This window comes from Montipora capricornis, chromosome 14 (genome assembly GCF_036669925.1).
Source record: "Montipora capricornis isolate CH-2021 chromosome 14, ASM3666992v2, whole genome shotgun sequence".
In the NCBI taxonomy this organism is placed as follows: domain Eukaryota; kingdom Metazoa; phylum Cnidaria; class Anthozoa; order Scleractinia; family Acroporidae; genus Montipora; species Montipora capricornis.
The window spans coordinates 18,168,394-18,175,893 of record NC_090896.1 but is presented as its reverse complement, the minus strand read 5'-3'; positions in this window follow the sequence as shown (position 1 = coordinate 18,175,893).

Sequence of the window (7,500 nt, the reverse complement as noted above, 5' to 3'; positions counted from 1 at the left end):
TTTCGGTAAGCGTATTTTTATTGTTTCAGCGTGCATTCCATTGTGCAAGCAACACCATCGACAAATTTTTATGGTAGTGAAGCCAATGTCCTTTTCTACTACAATTTTATGTATCCGTAATTCTGAATGGCTCCCACAAGACCTTCTTTTAGGAAGGCTTCTAAGCGGGTGCACAAAGTCGCTGTTCTACGATGAAGCAAACATAGTCGCCGTCGTTGTTGACGTTACATTGACTGGGGTGTAAACATTCTCTCCTGTTGAGCCAAAAATCAAACAGTACCTGCTCTACTATAGAGCCCTTAGCCAACCAGGAATGCGCATGTGAGGAAACAGCCTCTGGTATTCATTCCCCAGAACCTCAGATCCAACCACCGATAGATCCAGCCCGTGACGTACTGGCAACAGAGCAATGAAGAGCAAGACCAGTTTAAGGAAGGCCAGTACAGGAAGTGTTGACCGCCTACCTTACTAACTTATGAAACTCTTTGAATTAAAAGTTTGTTCTACCCAGCAGGACCGGCACTCTGTTTGCATGGCTTTGACCATTTTGGAAGGAAGACCTCGCAAGACAAGGGGTGTGGAAATGAGTATTCATATCCCTTTTTTTTTTAACTCTACGTTGGCCCTGTCGAATTTTCGCGGAGTTCCAACCAGTAGGAATACTATTTTTTTGCCTTTCCTGCAACCAACCACCGAACCTCTAAGATTAAATGCAAATTTGCCCTTGGAAATTTCCAGCGGGGATTGAGTTGTCTAATTTTAAACTTCCCGCGAGTGCTGTAACTAATTCATTATAGTCCCGCGCCCACAAACAATGTTGCACACGTCATCCGACTTGCCCGTACCCAGACCTCTGCCGTTTCAGAACAAGCTAACAACATCGGCCACAACCCGCTTTGGAACGAAGTCCAGTTTATTGATCGTGATTCTCATTGGTACACACACAGGGTCAAAGAGGCGATTGACAAGAGTTCACCCTAACAACATCAACAGGGATGGTGGAATAGAAACAACAGCAGAACCGTATGACAGCGGACCGCCAAATGAACAACACAGAAACAGCGATGATCGAAATGCACCAATCACAGCTGCTGAAAACCAATCAATCACAGCGGAGCATTTTGCTTAAAAGGTGACGCGTAACGAGTCGACCTCATCGCCTGATGAAGACTAGCAGTATGCAGTCGAAACATTGCGATCTACTAGACAAACGAGAATACGTTATTACTGTTGTACTTCACCACGATGAATAACAGCAACCCCTGATCAACTTTCCTTTGTCGCGCTTCCGTGACATGAATACTTGTTAAGTGCCTTCGAACTATTTTATTTATAATAAACATGACCCCGATGAGTTAACGATAAAATACTTAATCTTCAAAATGCTTTGTTCATACCAAGCATTAGCATTGTAATGAGCATCTACTGGTACAGGTAAAAGCCTTACCGCACCAATAGGATCACTTTTGATGAGAAAAGACGCTTCTCTACGCTTCGCTACTGCCTCTCCGTTTTGAAATGTCTTCTTTGAAAAAAATGCAGAGTATTCGGAGCTCTTTTCACAGCTCGTAGAATCCCCGATCAATCCTGCATCCCTAAACATGTCTACACCGTGGAGAAGTGAATGGAATGAGTCAGGCGATAGAAGTCGATAAAAGTCGAAATAAAAATTTGTTAATATCCTTATACATAAACTAAACGAAGTGTGCTGTTAAGAGGGTAAGCATGAAAAGCAAAACCAAACAATTGTTCGAAAGAACAAGATTTAGTTGAATTTAAATAATTTTCCAACCAAAAAGATGCTCCTAAGGTGGCTTCAGCTCGCGGCTGGAGCATGAGTGGTCAGTGTTTAGTTCTTGCTCTTACCGCCTTGTAAAAATACAAATTCTCTTAACTGCTTTGTAAATACACGACCCCACAAGCCTTTGTAGCATTGAAAATAATCTTGTTTAAATAAAGATGATGTATGTATGTGTGTATGTATGTAAAACTGAAATCAATTAACTGAGCAAAGTGCATGTAATGACAATTGTGAACATTTGACTGCTTCCGGTTGGCTCCGTGTAAATTAGTTAAAGAACGCAAGCCACTCAGTTGTCAGCACCTCTTACAGTGCGATGCGCCTTACCGTGGCCACCTGACAAAGTTTTTCACAAATTGTCCGCCAATCAGGGTGTGTAAATTTGATTGACAGGCACGCCTCCTTGCAAAATTCGCACGGTTGTAAGTTGAACACCGTCGCATGGGTTGTTGAGTTGACGTATTTACACGTAATTGTCAAATGTAAAAGTTTGTTGGGTGGCCACAGTAAGGCGCGTTGCACTGTAAAAACCATGTTTTCTAAGTTTTGAAGGTCCCGTGACTATTAGAGTTTGCGATGATGTAGAGAACCCGATTATTTGGTGCAAAAACGCAGCTGTAAATTAAGATGGCATTGTTAAATTTTTGGACATCTAAGATTTTGATTGACATCGTCTGATTTCCGGCGGAGCAACAGAGCTCAGTCAATCAGTTCTCGACTTACTGCTCTCTGATGATGCGGATTTCAGCACTGCAAGTACATGTCGTAAAAAACAATGGCATTGTTGGCGATTCACAACATACAACCCCTGGGTGGAATTCCTAATGGCTTAAAAAACTGTGTTTGGCTAAAGCCCTATCCCACAGCATACGGATATGCCGGCTGGTATCCTTGGTGGACTAATTCGGAAATCTGACACGAACTTTGTGATCATTTTGTTTTATTGAGTGGAGTTCAAAGGAAACAAGGAAAAAAATCAGACGGAATATAAGTTACAGTTGTAAATTTGAAACAGCAATTTCGTAGTTCGCCAATAGAAGCAATTGAACTTTAAGAGAATTTAAAACTGTACATGCATACAATCTCCAGTTGCTGTACTCGTACCTTTGCGATTAGGGCCTGATCACCCATTTCCAATTGACTTAAGGGGAAAGGAAGAGACGACTCGTGTATTGCTGACCGAAAACTCGAGTCTTAATGGTGCGTTTTTTTTGGTGAAATCCGAAAACGGATCATGAATCCAAAGTATCCACACTCGACGAGGATATACCTCCGATCAAAATTAAGCCCGGAGTTTTGAGATTTATCACTTCAGTGTCTTTCTTTGGGAAAGGATTTGAAAAAAAAAAAAAAAGTGAAGAGCGGTCCATGCAAAAATGTTACACAATAGCTACGGTACATGACATTTTTTTTTTGAAACTGTAGAATACATTGATCTGAGATCACAAATCCGTTCTTGAATTTTCCCAAAAAAAAACGCTCCCTTAGACACCTGTGTAATGTCAAAGAGGGTTTTTTTTTTTCATTAGGCAAACGGTGTAGCCCATATAAAGTTTAGAGTAAGAGTAGGAGCACGATGCCCACCTCCCTCAGAAGCAAAGTTCTCAGGACCAAGAAAATGAAAACAAAAGGAAGGCTCTTCTTGTCCGCTGTTTTGTAATATGTCTGTATGTGTCCTAAAAAAACCTATGCTTGTTTACTTCAAACCAAAGCCAAAGCGTTAATAGTCTAATACCTTCTTTTTCTGTGCCGTGATACCTAATTCTGTGATAAAAATAACCGATAAAAAGTCACTACGTTTCGACCTCTCCAAGTTCATTTTCAAGTGCGAATAAAAGCACAAGATTAGCATGAACAAATTGCTCACAGTGAAAATGTTAAAATATGTTAGAATTTCACGATTTCTATAATGTATAAGGTAAATGAAATGTACAAGTGATCCTGAAATTTAACTGGACGATTTAAGAAATTGTCTTTAAAGACACCTAATAATATTTTGGTGGCTTCAACGATATTCCAACCCATGACCCCTGCGATGCTGGTCCAATGCTCTACCACCTGAGCTTGTAAGACACTCAGTTTGATTCAGCTCAATTGTTTGGGCTCATTTGTTCCCATAAAGGGACTTGATGAATGAAATTGCCCAGTTAAGTGTGTGGATCACTTCTGCCTTTCATCTAAAACCCGCACTTCAAGTGTACACATTTAATATATAAGGTAATTAACAATTATAACATAACTTGGATAAAACGCGCGTTCTGATTGGCCATTGGTCATTTACTATTTGCCCATGGGTGCATGCTCGCTGACGACAGCTGACGTGCTATCTAACTTAATTAAGAAGGAAATGCCGTCACGAGCGCATCAGTCCTAATTTTCCAAGACATATTTTCCTCCTCTTAGAATAGGGGTGAACCTCTACAGAGCTCAAAATAGAAAGATATAGCCGTAAAGATTAATCAGCAATGGAAAAGGAGGATTGAAGGTCTTAAAGCGACGAAAGAGCATTTCGTGTTTGTACCCCTTTGATTTCCAAAACAAAATCTGAACTCTGGTCAAATATTGAAGCCGAATGGATTTTATGAGACCAGGGAAGATGCTACAGGAAGGTAAATGGTGTTTTGGAATGTCGATTTTCTTTTTGAGATTTATTTCATCGGCCATTTGAGTTGAAATAATGTAATGTCGTTTTCTTTGGATTGGAAAAGTCACGTTGTTTGCGATAGCTTGATCGCTTTCAACAGAGGCGAAACATGTGCAAAGACAGCGTGTTTGTGACGACGGTCGCAAGAAAATCGAAATGTTTTCTCTCCTAAGAGCAAATTATTGTTGATTCTAATAAAATTATTGACTGGGAAGACTGTTTGTTGATCATTTTGTCTTGTTAATTTATAGTTGTCTTTAGAAAGCAGAGTTGTGTTGACATCGTCTATCTACCAAACTTGATTTATGCAAATACACGCCAAACACGCAGGAGTGGTGTTAATGATTATGTTATAAAACAAATGGTAAACGGCTCAGCGTGCACTATTGAGTTATGGTGCACTTTGGAGTTTGCTAAGCACTCAAGAAGCTAGAGTCGCTCGAGGCTATCGCCTCGAGCGACTCTTGCGCTTCTCTCGTGCTAAGCAACCTCCCGCGTGCACCATAACTCAATAGTGCTGCTGAGCCGTTTACCATTTGTTAATTGGTTCATGGTTAGAGTGCGTCTATCGAGTTATGGATGCATGCGGGAGGTTGCTAAGCATGAAGGAAGCGTAACAGTCGCACAAGGCATAGCCGAGGGCGAGTGCGACTCTAGCATCTTGAGGACTTGGCAACCTCTCAAGTTCATGTATAACTCTATAGACGCACAGCTAAAAGCATAAACCAATTGTTTTAAAACATAGCGACAATAACTTGGGCGATAACACATGTTTTATTTGAGATTGACTACAAATTCCTCATAATGCACGGTGAGGGAAAACAACGATCCTATTGGTTGGTTAAAAACACACCGCAAGTACCTTGAGCATGTTGAGCAACAATCATTGACCAAGAACGATTCATTTGGTTTTTCTAAATATTGAAAACGAAAGATTCGCTTCTTCAGTTAAAGAAAACATTGGCAAACAAAGTCAAAGCGCTCGATGAAAATGTAGACTAACAAAGTCAAAATGCCCACGCAAGTAAACAACAATTTGAATTGTTGAGAATGATTCCCGGTTCACATGCAGTTACTAACACGGACTCCTGGAACTTGCTTTTACTTTTTTCTCAATCCACCAAGCTAAATTCACAAAGGAAATCCGGTAATTTAAATACCGTTTTACTTTAGGGGTAATGCCTGATTGATGTTTTTTAATATGTTTCAGCGTAGCTGTATTTTGTTTAACGACATTCGGATTTAGTATTTTCCGCCCTTTTCCGATTGTTATGTTGATTTTGTAATTAATTTGTTTTCGGCATGCTGAAGAAATGTAATAAAAAACAGCGATAACAACAATAATTTCTACCTGAAAATTGCCACAATCCAAGTTGCGGTCTTTCAAATACAATTTTGTACATTTTTTGTGTGGAGCGGGACTTTTGTGCTTCGTTTTCGTTGCCCCCGACCCTGGATGACTTCCCTGCTTTCTAAACAGTCAATGCCGACAGAAACATTTGGCAGGGGCTCCCTGGGTTCTTTCATTTACTTCATTCGCTGTCAATTACAATGGAACTCGCAAAACTCGACGAATCGAAAGCTTTACATCTAAAATGAAACTGAACAGGTCGGGCGTGCGTATATAGAGAAATACACTACAGTCACTTAATAAGATTTGGAGTGGACTAGAACGCACTCTATGCTTGGACTAAATAATTAATAATATAAGTTAATAAAAGCCCGGATATACAAAAATGAAACAATTTAAAAAAACATGTAAAGAAATCATTTGGCGCTAATTGAATAGCACAATCGCTCGTAAGGGACATGGCATTTCATGCATAGTTTTCCTGCTTCAAATTTTTAAAATCGAAATTTTGACGATGAACTGATATACGAAATCAATCATATATTGACCTGCGGATATGAAATCAAGTGAAGCTATATGATCTTCACAGCTATGAACGCAATTCTTGCAATTGCGTAGAGAAGGCTGTAAAATTCAGGGCTTCAACGGGGTTTGAAGCAGTGACCTCGCGATACCGGTGTGACGCTCAAACCAAGTATGCTATAAAGCCACTGACGCTAGGAGCTGGCCATGTGTGGGTTCTAACGTTCCCGTGATGAATTTTGAGTTCACAAACTCGAAATTTTGCGTTTGCAAAGTCAAGTTTCGAGTTCACAAACTCGAAATTTTTAGTTTAAAAACCCGGGTGCTGTAGAGAGATGTCCAAAAAGTCAAATAAGTAAGAAAGGCAAAATCTTCAATGTGCTTAAGTTGCGAAATCCACCTTATCAAGGTGACTCGCTTCATCATTAAACATCGAAGAATAAAAGATTCCTTCACCACAGAAAAACCTGTTGCCACTTGTAATCCTGTGGCGCTGCTAGAAACCAAGAGGAGAATTAATTAATTTTTGACCCTGCAATTATTATTTTTTAAGACAAAGGAAAAGAGTCAGCGGCATCGAAAGAGCTATTAAAGTTCCGAAAGGATCGCAAGAACCCATTCATGAGAGAGTTCGTGAATTCATCATACAGTTCACATCACCTCTTTGGTGCCTTTTGAGAAATAAAGTATGAACTTGACAAATAAGCATTGCTTCATAAGCATTGATTTGTCTTTCAGCTTCTTGTTACAGATTGCTATCAAACAACTTCGAGATGCAAAGCTGGAAAACGATACTTTTGGCTTGAAAGAGGGCATTGGAAGAACAAGGAACTCAGATATGGAAGCACGACTTATGGATACGTTGACTGCTCTTGTGAATGAACATGAAATGCGCAGCAGCCGAGCGCACTTATGCTTACAAGTGCGAGGTACGAGCATTCGTCAATTCTCTGGCAGAAAGCGAGGGTGCTGAAACAAATGAACAACATCATTGACACACCCTTGCTGATTCCAGCTAAGGAGTAATACGGCCACTTTCCCTTCAGTGCAATCGAAGTTTAGTGGAACACTTTTGCAAAGACAAGTGGATGATGAAATCATAAGTGGAAATACACAGCATAAACTATACACAGGAAGTACACAGCATAAACGGGAAAAAATTCTCTGTGACCTTAAAATATA